General features: G+C 38.6%; 1 long non-coding RNA gene across 1 annotated transcript; it reads left to right on the top strand.

Moving 5' to 3' along the window:
* Positions 1-271: 271 nt before the first annotated feature.
* LOC142053910 (uncharacterized) lies at positions 272-14,148 on the top strand. The gene is made up of 3 exons (XR_012659367.1): positions 272-403; positions 12,373-12,509; positions 13,403-14,148. It is a non-coding gene; the product is annotated as an uncharacterized LOC142053910 (long non-coding RNA).
* The last annotated feature ends 1,947 nt before the right edge of the window (positions 14,149-16,095 follow it).

Below are 16,095 nucleotides of genomic sequence, written 5' to 3'. Positions count from 1 at the left end.
AAGCAAAGTAACTTCTTCAAAGCAAAGGTGGAGACCAACCCCACTTGACTGGGACTGTTCACAGTCTGTTCACAAAACCAATTTGAGGGTGAGTGGCCGTGAGCTATGCAACAACGTAATATTTTCATGGCTCATCTCTAGGATTTGCAAACACTCCTGTTTGTTGAAGGGGAAAAACAACACCCGCGTCAATGCTCTCTCTCACGTGCTCTTTGGCCTTGGTCCAACTTCGAGTTATGCAAGTGCTGGAAATGTGACAATTTTAGGAACCAGTCAAGTGATATTGCAGCCTCCATGCACAGCCATGCTAATGGATGGTGGAGCTTTTACACTTGTTGAACTCTTTAGGTATGAAGCTTGTAGGTGATTCCTGGCCAAGGAAGGGGAAGAACACTAGCACTGGGTAAGCCTTAAGTATGTTTGACAAACATACCCAAGGTACATAAAATAAAGTAGTTTATGGCTGCTTTAACAATGTAAATTGAAAGGACAGGGAGGACTAAGTAAAAAAAATGCATGCTGTGTAGGTTCCCTGAAGAAAATGCATATCAAAGAAGTACTGAGCAGTGCAGTGGTGAGGAACAAGTAGGCTGTTGGGAAGAACTGAGAGAGAAAATGGGGATCAGAAAATGCGGTGAAGGATAACAGGAAGAAGAACAAAACACAGCACTAGTACAAGGTCACCACAGGGCTGAATATTAGCTTGTTCCTGTGTGTATGGGTCACTTGCTTCTGTTCAGGTATTTCTGCTGTGCTTGTCGGGGTTGTTAGTATTTTCTATTTGTATTAAAGGGACTCCCAGAACAGATGCTCATTCTGCTGGGAACTCCACAAACACAGTATATGGAGCTCTATCCATTTTGTTCATGTGAGCTCTGTAACTAGAAGACTGCTCAGTTCTGAACCAGGCAGAACAGTAGGAGGCAAGTAAGAGTCAGGACATGAGGTATCAAACCTGAATGGTACTGCATTTCACCTGTACACTTACTAGCTCAGATTTTCATTCCCATGTCTATAGTGTTTAAATTGAAGAATTTAGAGTCTTAAAACACCATATTTATAAAATGAAGGGTAGAAAAAGTGAAATAATATGAAAGAAAGATGAGTGAAATTGCAAAAGTACGTTAACTCTGTGATTTTACGGGAAAACCCCTCTTTGGGAGGGACTTAATTATGAGGCGATTAGCCACTAACAAAAAAATCACAAAATAGTTTAGTACGGAAAAAAGCCTGGATTCTCCACTTGTTCTTTAGTTTCTGTTGGAGTGGATGCATGAAAAAAGATTTTTGTTTTATTTTAGTTTTACTTCTACATATTGCAGTGTTCTGGCATTTTGTGTGATTTTTATATTTCTGTCATAATCAAAGGAGCCCTAGAGTTGTTATGAAGAAGCAGCACAAAAACTGCCATGATGACTCATGCTATTAGTATTCTGATATCCCCTCCCTGACAGTAGCTCAGATCAGATGTTACAGAGGAAGGTGCAAGAAATCTTTATGTAACTGTGAGGTAATGTGCTTGTATATTTTCTCTAGCACTAAACAGTTAAAGCTGGTTTATACCTAATAGATTAACCTTTACTTATTTATCTGTGTTACTTTTGTACTAGGAATCAGTTCAGGTGTTGTCCAGACAAATAGAAACAGACGGTTCTTGTCCCAGAGATCTTATCTTTTCTCTATATATTAATATCCATTCTGTGTTTTCCTTTTATCTGACTTAATGTAAATGCAGCTGTTCTTATTATGTCTGTAAAAGCGTCATCCTGCTTTGAAACCTGCTAAACTGTAAGCCACAAAAATAGCTTGTGGCAGTAAATTGCATAGATTGGTTAAGCCCTGTGTAAAACAAGCATATCTTTCAAGGGTGTCATCTGGACACCACACTCATAGCAATACATTCCATTTCACAGTCTCTCTGTGTTATTTTATTCATGCTGTACAGGAAGGAGAAAAGGACCAAGTCCTGCATTAGCACACAGGAGACAGCTCTTGTGACAAGGGCCTGTTGCAATCCTTAGGGCTCTGTCTGTGAAAAGAAACTGGAACATCATACGGTCTCCTGCCTGGTCTCTTTGATGAATCAACAACATTCAGTGAGGTACACTGTCAAACTGCTCACAGCATGGATGTTCACCCTTTGTGTATCATAAAAGAACATTGTTTATCAACATGTCCTCTTAGTGCTGTATGTCACGAAATGCTACATGCTATACAACAGCAGTATCTCTATGATGGGTCAGTCTTTCGCTGTTGTGTCAATTTGTGCATAAGAATTCACCTTATATACATTAATATAACTAAATTTCCCTGCCTAACACTGGTTGATTACTTTTCCTCGATGTAATCTCTCTACAAGGTTCATTTTTGGTCACATCCTACTTCACATAGCAAATATTAGTTGTAGTGCCTCCTTGTCTGACATTTGAATGGAAACCCTGTGAAAAGTCCAATCGTTTGGAGAAGACACACCTTTGAATTTAGACCCCAACATGGCAATAGTGACCCTCGTTTCCAATAAAGGCTAATGCCTCTCCTTGTACGGATTTTTGTTCACAACATTTCCCAGCTGGTTGCCTCCAACCTTGAGTTGCCATGATGCTCCATCTTGTGAGGAGTCCAGTACTGTAGTTATGGTCTCTTTACCCAGATGTTTATGCAAGAACTTCTCTAAGATCCTCTCTTGCATTGCTTGTTGCTCATGGTATTGACTCTGATCAAATTCAGGGTACTGTACTGCTACAGAATACTATGCTGTAGGGTAAAAGGCTACAAATGCTCAGCTCCTGCATGTGCTCAGGTTGAGGCTTCATCAAGTATTTAGAAGTGCCTATCATTTATCTTTACTGACCGATGGTGGCAGCCACATTAAAGGCATGCGTGGAAGTCCTGTGTTATCCCAGCTCTTGGTGCCACAGGTGTGCTCTACAGACTGTGAGGGAGACAGTAACCCAGACAAATGATGACATCTTGTAGCCCTGTACACAAGAGCATCCTGCCCTTCTTTAGGAAAGCTAAACCCCAACAGGCTTCTCACAGTGCTGGTTGTGTGTGGTGCCTTTTGTTCTAGCAAGAATGAATGGCTGCATGCCAAAATATTTTTAATTGTAATGCCAGTTTATATATCAAAAGCTGTATGAGGCTGTAGACCCCGGCTTTCTGTTTGCCTATTCTTGTGCCTTGTGTATGGTCTTCTCCTGTTCTGTTTTACTGCATTCTCAGTTTGTTAGGCTTAAATAAGAGATGTTAAGTAGATTTAAATACATACAGTTTGTTAGACTATTGACAGATTGCTGGGTTACCTCCACATCCATCACAGGAGAGCCGTGAAAGGCCCACCTTCATAAGCCCAGAGGAGCACAGGGGGCACAACAGTGGTCAGAAACCCAAATTAAAGACTAAGAGGAAAGGAGAGCCTGTCTGGCCTCCTCCCAGGGCTGTCCCAGCAGAGCCTCAGCCCCAGCGTCCACGTGTGAAACCCATCACCATGAGCCATGGGGAGCAGCTCTCCAGGTTACCTCATGGAGTAGGGTGGATTGCTAGCTGGCAGTTGTGGGACACAGAAGGGGATGCAGGGCAAGAACTTTTGGCAATTGGACAGGATTTATTATGGGACATTCAGGGGAGGAGCCAAAGGAGGGATTTAGGAGATTTGGGCAGTAGCAAGTGTGGGATAAGGGAATAAAAGGGTTCATCTGCGTAAAGAGTTGGCTAGTCAGGACACTTGTCTGGTGATGCCCTGCACCTGACCAGCACAGTCTGTCCTGTCTTTTTACTAAACTCCACCTTCAACTGTTTCCCAGTAAGGGGCTCTTTACTCCCTGTGTGTATGGGGGTGGGGGATGTGCCTGTGGTGCAGCAACTGGAGTGAGTGTGGGTGTGATTGCTAGTAAAGGTAAATGCCAGATAAGCCAATGAGCAGGTAAAGGGGTCTGGGGGCCAGGACAGGCTTGGAGGTCTCTAGGGGCCACCTCTGGGTGTGAGAGCAGATACATGTCTGTAGGGGTGAGAGCACAGTGGGGTGGCTATTGGGAACAGGGGAAACCTGGACAGCTCTGGCTGTGCACGCGTGTGCATGCGCGTGTGATGGTCTGTACAAGCAGCTGGAGTGGGGCTGTGGCCTCAAGAGCTTGCATGTCCAGCAGGCAGCAACTGGCGAGACTGGGATCCAGGGGCAGCTACTGGACAGAATGTAAGCCCTGCTGCTGGATGGCTCCACCGTGTAGATATGTATGTATATTCCCACTTATGGACCTCTGTCCTGCTCAGACGGAGCAGGGAGCAGGATGAGGCTGCTGGCGCTGTCAGTGTTGGTGTGAGTGCTCTGTGCATCTGTCTGTGATCTGTATGGCCAGCAGTGTATATACATATATTTGTACATGTGCTCTGTGTGCGTGTATCTACTGGGAATACCTGTTCAGCCTCACTACTTGTTCAACCTGGAGGCATGGAGTGTCAGCAGCCTTGCCTCTCTCATGCTGCCAGATCAGGTATATTTTCCACTAACACAAATCCTTAGAGAAAAGCACTGAAAAACACATACCACACCATTGTTACTTTAGTGCTGCTGTCCTTTTTTCTTTTTATTTTCTGACTGTTTCTTTGTATTCTCTATCAAACTGAGTAACCAAGGACTCAGCACGATGCATTTTAGGATGATTTGAAATGAAACTGAGTGGGATCACATGACTGTAGTCAGTCTCTTCTGCTGTCTCCTCCCTGGGTGAAAATGCTTTGTGCATGAACAAAATAGTAATGTCTAGCTTCTTTCTTGTCACTGTCAAGGCTGCTGGTCATGTTGCAAATGCACATCGCTCATGTGGATGATGGTTTTCAAACTGAGAAGCATGGAGGGAAGCATAAAAATGAGGAACTATTCTGACAGTGGTGGTTGGTTAGGGGAAAGACCATCATCCATCCATAAACACATAGACACATTCTTTTCTTCCTAAAAGATTCTTTCAGTGTTCTCATATATATATCATGCCTCTGTCTGAACTTTTTGAAAAATATTCTTGTGCTCCGCACTACCTACAGCGCTTCATCAGCTTCTATGGAAAAAGTACGTGTCAGTGATTGACATGCTTCCCACATTGCTGGTTCATCTTTACCTCTATAATGAACGCAGAATAATGTGCTAAGGTTGTCCATGCAGCTAACAGGCCACAAGACGACTGTTTTATGAAGCATTATCTGGTGGTTGTCCCCAAGATTCTTGACAAAATAAAAAAAAAAAAATGTTAGGGACGTCAGTTCAATCTTAGGATATGAGGTCTGGGACATTTTAAGAACATAAAAACAATCCCACCAGATCAGACCAAGGATTCACATAGCCCTGAATCCTACTTCTTGGGGATTTAGTCCAGCAGTAGACAGCATGCTTAACATGCAAGAGGTACTTGTTGATGCCTATATGCTGCAGAGTGCCCGAGGCCAATACCTCATGGTATATCAAAGAGTATAAGAAGAAATTCTTAGTCTTACTCCCCAGAACCCCTTCCCAGATTTCACTGATTTGCCATTCAGGGACTTCCAGTCTATATTTGTGTTAGATAAATAATTTTGTCAAGTAGCACTCCATTTCCTACTCCAAAATCTTCCTAGTTTGAGACCAGAGACATTGCAGAAACCCTATTCTTTGTTTTGGGGCATGTATCAGCTGCTTGTGAAATCTATTAATTCAATTTCATAACCAATTTACTTGTAATTGATAGCAGAAAGAAATCCCTCAGTCTGCACTTTTTCAGAAGCTCGTAACATCAAGTCACCTTTGAATTTGAGCTTGTTTTCCAGGTCATCGATTGCACTTCTGAGCATTTTACTTCCTTTAGTGCTTGTAGAACGGAGTCATCATTGATTATTTTCATGTTGTTAAAATGTGCTCTCGTGGTCTAGAATCAAAGCTTTCACAAATTATATCCTAACTATTATTTGTTCCTACCACTGTCACTGTAAGCTCCTGTATTAAAGCTGTTTGCCCTTCCTCACACCACTTTCAGAACTGCCAGGACATTGAGGAAAATGGGTCGGCATTTAAACAGATTAAAATATGAAGAAAGGCTTGGGAAAATAGCTATTTTTATATGTGTTGAACAAATAATAACCACAATTTTTAAAAAATTACATATATCTAGAAAGGTTTTACATTGTCATAATAATAAAAGTCAGTTCCACAAAATAAAAAGGGGTATAAAAAATCATATCAAAGGTATTATTCTTATTCTGCGTTATCAGCGCTGTCAAACATTAATTTTCTAAATCTTGTAGTGTTACCCTTGTGTTTTTAACTCTGTCAATCAATCAATGTAACCCTTTGAAAGTGCTTTTATTGAAAGTAATACCTAACAAAGAGACTTGACAAAATACATATTTCTCTGGTTTTGGTTTATTCTATCCATGCATTGACCTAACTTTGCCTGTACTCATTTCCACTGTTCTCTATTACAAACCCATCAGTTTGTCTGGAGAAAATGCAACACACTGTCACTGATGAGAAAATTGAAAAATCCCAACAGTTTCATTAAGGCTTGTTAAGACAATGGAGAATATAAAACAGGAAAATAATGTAAATTCTCATAACCAATTCTTCTTTCCTAGGTTTTTCTTCAAAGTTGATTTTTAATCTGTGTATTTTTTTTTCCATCAGTAAAGCAGTAAAGCATAGGGCTTTCAGTAGTTGTTGAGTTTTAACACTATTTGATCTCAGGAGATGAAACTTAGTTTAAAAAACTAAGTCAGACCTAGTTTCAGTATGGCATTTGCTAGGAAGTGTAAGACTGCTGAAGAGATATATGTACCTTTTCAGTGGTGCACTTTATAATATGCTAGACGATATTGATGTACATTGGCTTCTTAATTTTTAGTGCTGAATATATATTTCTAAATAAAATAAGCATCAGTTCAATTATTGAATCACTGAACTACCTTTTTATATTTTATATATTTTATATATAAAAATATAAATATTTATGTATTTTTATACAAATTGTCTTTTTATATTTTGCATGATGCAATACTTTTCTAATGCTCATGAAATGAGATTGATCTGTCTTATTTATTTATTCATTCATTTATTGGGGGGGGGGGTGTTTGCTATTATTTTATGGGATCTTGCAGGTTTCAGCTTCACTTACATGCATAAAAAATAAAAACCCACCCCACCTCAATTCCAAGAAATTATGTTGAGTGTGAATAATAAATTTTTGTAAGAGGGGAACTTAAGAGAGTACATTTTCCCTCATTTCACAATCCCTGTACAACCTGAGCTTGGGTTCATCCCTGCTTTTTAAGTATCTTTCTGGGTAATCAAAAACATGTATGATAATGCACATATACAAGCAGGGTGAATTCTAATGGTTAAGGTGGTCTTAATTGTAACATTTTTAAAAATTTGGAGTTCATGACTTTGCAAATACAGTAACTATTCAACAAACTATATTACGGTAACTTTAAACTGTTTTTCTAAGAAAAAAATTTCTCCTCTCCCTGCCTCTTTTTCTTCTTTCCCTTAAATTTTGTCTCATCAGACAGCCTCAGTGTGACATTTCTGTGCACTAGACACATTAGCTCCACCACAGTGGCCTAACTGAAGCTGATTAAATTATTAATAGCAGTAGTACTTTATTAAAAAAAGAAAATACATTTTCCTTTTATGATTGGAAAATATAGGCTTCTGAGACTACTCAGTGGTCAGATGATATCACACTGGTGGTTTGACTGAGGACACTGAAATTAGGTGAGCTGAAGTCCTCCAGAATTTTGATTAGATGAAAGGAACTATTTCTAATTCTGTTGTTCTGTAATAACATAACTCACCACTGTTAGTAATTTTTTCTCTTACAGTGTGTTCAAACTGGTCTATCTTCAGTAACTTCAATGTTCTTATTTCTTATTTCATAATTATAGAAAAAGCTTAGGGTCTACAACTTTCATGGCCACAGTAAAAAGCTCATAAACTAATGGGAGGGATTAATATTTTCATAATTTTCAAATGTTGCTCATTATTTTTAACAAAAGCAAAACTCTAATCGGACAGCATACCAAAAGTGCCTCTTCTTTAGGGCTTGAAGCATGCATGGAATTTGTTGTGAGCAGAAGAGGAACCGATATCAAGTTGTGGTAATTCCAGTTAAGTAGAAATATAATGAGCAAATTAAGATAGGTCAGAAACTTTCAACTCTGCTGTTTATAGATATGATTATTCCTTTCTGTGAATAAGCTTATCCTTCCCTAAGAAAAGTCAAAGTAAGCAACTGTAGATAGAGTAGGTTTGGAGAAGTTAATGTGGCGTATGGGGTTTCTCTCTACGTGCCATGATTTAGGGAGAATTTAGGTCAAAGTCAGTGATTCTGTCACTTGACAAATCCAGTACCTTTCACTTCTACAAAAAAGAGAAGATCTAAGTGACACAGAATTCTGCCATCCTGGCGGCACAGAGTGTTTTTCTGTGCTGAGGAATGGAGTAGGTAATGGCTTCTTTCACAGCCCTGAAGGGAAATTAGCACACAGATTAGCTGTTTAGTCTGTGTACTTATATCAAAGACAGCTGGGAGGGAAAAAAAAAAAGAAAAAAAAGGCTGTTTTGTCATTTAATTAGAGAAAAAAATGGTTCCTGCTAGAAAAAAATAGTTCCTGCTAAAAATATACACACATGTGTATGTGTATATGTATGTGTGTATGTATGTATATATGCACATATACTTTGATTAATAACTTCTGAGTGTAAAAGGTTAGTTAATTTGATTGTAATTGTTTCCCTAAATGGGTGATACCAATTGTTTTACGAAGTCAATGAAAAAATTGCCAGTTTCAAGAAAAGGATAAAGCGTGACAATTGATTTTCTGAAGCATTTGTCTCACAGTTACATGACACATTCTTAGCAGGATCAGGAACTTGTTAGAAAAGAGGCAAAGCTCATGATACTGACTGTGTTGTGAATGAATTTGTTCGCATGAATCGGAGCCCCAAACTGACACTTGCTTAATGTATTCCTGAATGCAAAGGAAAAACAGTAATCATTTTCCGAAAGTTGCAATCTGGTAGGTATACTGCGTATTACAGCTATTTTCAATAAGCTCATGAAAAAAGATATTTTATTCATAGAAATGCCCCAAACTTAGCTGTAGTTGCCTTTACAGCAGATAATGAAAATGCTAACAGAGCTGGGAGAAATAACTTGACATGTTATTTGATTAAACTAGTACGGTAAATAATCCAAACAGAAGTCACAAATGTTTTACATCTTTAAGGATGACATATGTGTTTCATAAATGTGAAAGGCTCCCATAGCCACATTTTTAGCTTATGGGCACTGCTGTGGTTCTACAGTGCATTGATGAATCTAGTGTGCAGCGTGAAAAGAACATTAGTGAAGAGAAAAAAACAGCAAGGACTTGGGGAGGTGCATTTGTAGGAGGAGAAAGATGCTGCTTGCCTGGTGCAATCTGGGAAACTAGTTTGAGCAGTTGGCAGTGAGCTAAGGATCTATGAAACCAAGCCAGTGCTGCGGTGACAAAACAGACAAACAAATAATATATACAAGTTTAGGAATAGAAAGAAACATCATGAAGAAATTATGCCTTGATAATGAAAGAAGAAAATTAGAACTTGATTTTCTTTCCTCATGAAAGACTGGAGGAATAAGGGAGATAAAATTGAAAATATGAAGAAAACTATATGAAAAAGATATACGGAGAGTCTTCTGGGAGAGCTCTGACATTAACTGCAAAATAAATAAATGAATGCAATACTTTACAAAGAACATAATTTCTTGATTCAGGATCATGAAAACGTAAAAAAGATTTTTCAATTATTTCATTTTTTCTGCATTTGCCTTCTTTTGATTTTGATTTCATGCTTGACGAGTGTTTGAGAACACCTAGCTGTAGATAGAAACATATCTTAATAGTCTCTAATGCCAAAAGTGAAAACATGTAAGATCGGTATGAAATTAAGGTAAAATCCAAGAAAAGTGGACCACAATTGTGCTTTTAATGTTGCAAACAAAAAAAAAAAAATCACATTTCTCAAAAAGTGAAATGGAAATGCAGAAGTGGGTATTCCTGTATGAAGGTATCTCAGAATGATGGTTGATTTACAGTTGACCGTAGCTGGGAAGAGAACAAAAAGAAATTTTTAGAGTTTTCTATAAAATATATGCTACAAAAGTAGAAGTCAGATGAATTACCCACATTCTCAGAGGCTACTTTGTACGTTCTACAGCTTAGCAAGGAAAAAAATAATTTCCACAGACTGTTTTTGTATCTGTACTTTTTGCGAGAAAACTATTGCTCTGAAAGAATTCCAGTGTGTTTTGTTGTAGTCTGTGTAAGTCATGTGCAAGTCATTAAAGTCAGAGCTCGTCCATTGTAAACCCATCATTACTGGGTAGGCCAAGGTTAAAAAGAAAATGTCTGGTTTATGATTCCACTCACTCTTCTAGCTCTATATTAATTCTTGTAGCTAGAAAATAAGTGCTTGAGAACTGACAATTCTTTGCAATTTCCAAAACCTCCATTCAACATCCATACGACAGCGTCTGTTTGAAGACTCTCTTGGCTAAAATATTATGTTTCCACCTGGCAGCTTTCACAAAAGTTTAAAGAAAAGGAAGTGTAACTACAAAATAGTACGTGCACAACACAGCATGGAAAATGTCATTTCCCTGCCTCTACAGAAGGTCTTAGAGATTCAGAAGCTCCATTTACAAAGAGGACCATATACCCTTTACATTAATTACTATTTTAGACTGAGGAGAAAACAAAACCAAACCAGAAAAAAAAAGAAGAGTGACATGCCCATGAAAGAGCACAGGACCATATCTCTTGTTCGTGGAAACCTATTTTTCATGTGCCATCAACATGGGCTCTTTCACTTGACTTGCTCTATATTTTTCACAGAGCTCTAACAACTACTTTAATGTCAGTGTTCATTTAAGGCCAGTACAAAACCATCTGTCTCTTCCCATAGATTTTTAAATCCCTAAATGACCTCCAGATAGTTTCTAGAAGTTTTTTCTTTTCTCTGTAGTGTCTTCAGAATCACCAACCTGGTGCCTTTAAATATCTATCTCCTCTTATTACTGAGGCCTTCCAATTAACTGGCAACTGTAAATATGGTGTCCTGTGCATTAGCCTTGATTACTATTGTGGGAACTCATTCTCAGCAGGAACCCTGTGAGTCAAAACCTACATTTTGTAAGAACCCAGTTCCCTTTTTAAGCTGTTAGCATGCAGATAACATAGCTCTCGATCTTTTTCTGCTATCCCTTTATCAGATGTTCAGAAAGGTTATGTTTGTTGGTTTTTTTAACATCAAACCACTCCCAGTTTTGTATCCAATTTGCAAATCATATTTTGGTACGTGGAAAAAATATCTGTTTGTGAAGCTGCTTTCGGCTATGGCAGGAAGTCTTTAAGGGGCCGTTTCAGTGAGTGCTGGCGTCCCATAAACAACAACTATTTCCATCAGCATCAAAAGTAATGAAGCCTATGGATTTGTCTTGTGGTTGGATTCCCAGCTGCTTAATAACGTGCTGCCTGTAGCTGAGGCTTTTCCTTCAACTGGAGCATTCATAATATCCCTCTCATGTGGTCTCTCTGGTGTCTAGTAAAGGCTGAGTTCATGCTACAGTCTTTGCTGTGAAGAGACTAATACTGTCTCTCTTCTCTACACAAGTACCCAATTTCACAAAAACTTCTACAACCATATCTTTGAGACAACTGCCTCTCTGTCAGACTTAGCTGAGACTAGTCAAAAGTTTCAGAAGTTACTGGATTAGGAACCAGCAAAGAGCGTAATACATGTGCCATATCTACTTAGGAAACGAGGCTCAGTGTCCTTTTTTTTTTTTTTTTTTTTTTCCAATCCAGGAACTGAGGCCACCATCTTCTTGTCTATTTGTTTATGCGTGCCTATCTGTTTTTACTACTGAGGAATAAATTAGCAGCCTCTGGGTTTGACTATATGATTGTAAGAAAAGTGTGTTGGTAACCTTGAACTATATGTGGCCTTTTGCCATAGGACAGATTCTTTAATTACCCTTCAGTGTCATAAATTCCCAGAAATTTTCTGTCCCAGGCATCTTGCAGTACTGGCTGCCTGGTAGAGCACTGCCCTCAGATTGCTCGTGCAGGCAAACTAGGTTAGGCAGGAGTTTTTTCTACAGCAATTGCTTTTCTGATGGCTACCTGCACCCATTCTCTGTTGGAAAGAATTATCGATGCAGACCAATACCTCAGGGAATATCTATATATGTTGTGGCATTTGCTAATTCTAGCATGCTAATTCTATTATCGTGTATTGACATTTGTGTTTGTTCAGCTTTGGCCTGGTAATCATGTTGCTACCCCAATTTTTATGTGTCTTTTCAGATGGTCTTAGATCAAAGCCAACCTCTATACAATCTTTTCTATGCTACATCAAAAACAATCTACGGCACTTTGTGGTGAAGCACCTCATGTGAAACAAAACAAATGTGGCAGTGTGTGACAAGCACCTTATAAAACAGGTATTTAAGCGTACACTAATATACACTCTGTTTTGCTAACAGAGTCCAACAGAATCCTACAGATACAAAAAGGAGAGAAAAATATTTGGCATAATTTCATTTAGAATTTCTTCCTGTGTAAACAGTAGAAAGTATCCCCTTTTATGTATTTACTTATTTTTGCTATGTGAAGCATTACTTCAGTGAAGCGTTTCAACTCTTCTTTAAATGTGAAATGTAATTTCCTGTATTTGTCTCATCACTCCCTGAGGAAAAAGCATTTCAGACATGATTTTAGCATATGCTTTACCATGGCCTTTTGCTGGGGTCGCAAACCCTGGTCTCCAGCATGACCCTTTCAGTTCTGCTCTGTGAAGATCTTCCTTTTGCCTTGGAAGATATTCTTAAACTCTTCTTCAGTTGTTCTGTTCTCCTGAACTTCACCCGAGATTAGCCTCTTGATGAAAGCAAGAACTTGCCATAATTTTAAAGTCAGTAATGGGTACTTTAAATGTAATACTATTGCAAATTACATGCCTCATGGAGACAGAAGTAGGGGCTTAAAGTAGTTTCTTTAACTGCTGATAGGCTTTCCTTCAGTGCTTTTTGGGTCATTATACTTACTGTCTTGTACATCCTTGTCCCATTAAAATGGACGAAGAAGTATCCCGTTTACTGTCAGGTCTCCATCTTCTACTCTAAGTATCAGCTTTTGCTATGATGGCGATATTTTTTCTGAAATAAAGGTGCTGTTGTCATTCTCCTTTGCTTTAGGTACAGCAGTGTGCTCTGCTAGTACTTTCAAATTCTTGCAAAGTGATATGGTTCACTGAAGTTCCTCTATCTTATGTTATGACTAACAAGCCAAGCTTAGCTTGTGTTATTTACCACGGCATGTGCTTCTTTTTTTGCAGGCTTACTTTGACCTCCACATGTCTTCCTGCCTGAAGCTTCTTTTACCAGAACTGCATCATCTGAGCATTGTATATTCTCTAAAAGTGTTGTTTTGGACAAAATAATTTCTTGTTAGCAAATTCTGGTTATCTCATCATGGACTAATTTTAGCCTGTCTGTTGCACTTGTGCTCTCATGCACGCTACCCTCAGGTTTTCCTCCCACGTCCCCATTATAATTTGGTCTTTTATTAGGTCCTGAATTGTCTCCCCAAATTATCACTTTGTCTCTTCTCCTTTTGATTGCAGACTCCATTTTTCTAATGTCTTTCTGTACTCTTTGGTGAATATTTACACACCTTTCTTTAGATGACTAAGTTAGAAGGCTCGTGTCCTACAGCTTCCTATACAGTCAGTGAAGAGAGAGAGGAATTCCTTATGAGGACAACTGCAGCGTTTAAACTGGTCTCTGAATTACTCTTTAAGGAGCCTCCCACTCCCAGCCCTTCCCTTCCTCTCTGTTCCCATTAATAATCCTGGAAGACTATCCCTCTAATTTAGCTACCTAGTTTATATGACTAAATTTAGGCAGTCTGAGTACTCCTAAATGCTCAATAATGTATTCTCCATGTGTTTTATTTCTAGATGCTATAATGTTACATTTCTATAAAGTTTTATAGTTAGCTTTTTTCTGCTTGAGCTAACTGGAAACAATTAAAATTGTGCAATACTGTTACCCAAAATAAAGCTACCTTCTAAACAACCATCCTGGGTTTGCTGGCATCCACTGATTTAACCTTCCCCAGTTGTCCTCTGCACTTTACCTCTCCTGCAGAGCTTTTAACTGCTCCATCCCTTTACTGAGGTTATTTTCTTCATTTGTACCACCACTCCTGGTATCACATCCCGTAGTTAAAAAATCGTTAAGAGCCAAATATCCAACAGAGCCCTGCTTCATTCACCATCTGACTGCGACTGATCAGCACTGTCTGCCATAAGTCTCTGAATGATCTCAGTGTCCACTTGCAGCTGGCTCATGTCCCAGCTTCTTAAAAAACACAGTTATTCAGAAGCAGTGCTTCTCTAAAACATTGGTGTTATAAATCCAAATACATTCTTCAGAGCAAATCTAAAGAAGGGTCCAGAACATAAAAGTCATAGCCTTTGAAGCCTGTTCCAACCACGGCATGCTAGTTTCTGATGGCATTAGTCTACATTCAGCCCCAACTAATAACCATAATAGCAGAGAAACAGTATTGTAGGGTGAACTCTGCAAAGCAGATTCGTAAAGCACTTTAGCCAGATGGCTGTGCTAATTCATGAAGACTAATTTACAAAACAAGACAAAAATGTTCCAATGTTAAGAAACAAATTGTGAACAGGGGTAATAAAACAGAATGTAATTTTATTGAAAGTTATGTAGAGTTCCATTAAATTATTGTCTGTGCTCTAGAAGATGTAGAAATAATGCCTATTGACTCTAGGATTACATGTGCAATTACAACTTTTGAAGATTTGCATCATTCATACTCATGGCAAACAATTATTGAACAGGGACTGAGGGATTTTGAGTGTGGAGTTTTGTTTTTACATCTTGCAGACAGTTTATTGAAGAAAATGAGGTTTTATTTTAAACATTTTCAGTTAACATTTCAATGAATCTTTTATGATTTTTCAAATGTGAATAATTTCTTAGGGATCTGACATGCAGTACAACCTATAAATTTAAAAGTACCTGATACTATTGTTCTTTGTTATTTGAAGTACTAAAATATTTAGGCATCTTCAGCGTGGATCAGAGTCCTAACGCTATAGGTACTTCAACAGATGGAAGATACGAGCTCCACTTTTCATATTTGTACAATAGGTATAATTGAGTACTCTATAACAAGAACTGCTTTCATCATATATTAAAATGGGTCAGCATCAGTCTAAGAGGTATTTCAAATGGGTATTACTAACCTGTCAAATCATCCATTTAAAACAGAAACTTGTTCTTGAATCACGGATACCTACAAAAATGTACAACACAGTATCAGAGTCCCATATTTGGGACTTTGATAAAGTTTTGGGTAAAGCTTATCACTGTTTCTACTCCTGGAGAGTGCAGAGTGCTTTACTGTTGGTATCATTCTGAAACAGATTCCAACTTCTTCAATTATGTAGATATAATGTGGCTTGTTGCTGTTTGTCAGCCAGCAGATTCATCAGTATTTTATGCTGTCATGTCCCTAAATAATATTAATATGGCCACATCTGGAGGTGGATACACCTCAATGTGAAAGGACAGAGTGCTGATAATGAGAAAGTAGATCTGAAGGATAAACAAATATTTTCTTTTCAGAGGCATTTACAGGCCAAAGTGGCCTTTGTCCCTTCACCAGAATCAAGTAGAACTTCATTATGTTAATTAAAAGAGTACAACAACCTAGGAAATTATATATTAGAGGAAAATACGTAATACCAAATCTGGCGTGATGCGACTCCATGTCCCCAGGTCCAACCAGTAGCGAGGACATACTGTGCTGACCAGGTGCAGGGCACCACCAGATGAGCATCCTGGCCAGCCCCTGCTTGCCATAGGGCATCCTTTGGAAGCTTTAATGCTGTTAGCTGGAGGATTTTGTACACCAATCATAACTATAATTATCTATGAGCCCTACGTGGGCTGTACAGAGGATCATTCTCATGCCCTCTTTCCTTAGAATATCCAT

This window comes from Phalacrocorax aristotelis, chromosome 2, assembly GCF_949628215.1.
Source record: "Phalacrocorax aristotelis chromosome 2, bGulAri2.1, whole genome shotgun sequence".
Classification (NCBI taxonomy): Eukaryota; Metazoa; Chordata; class Aves; order Suliformes; family Phalacrocoracidae; genus Phalacrocorax; species Phalacrocorax aristotelis.
This window is presented reverse-complemented; position numbering and strand designations above follow the sequence as displayed.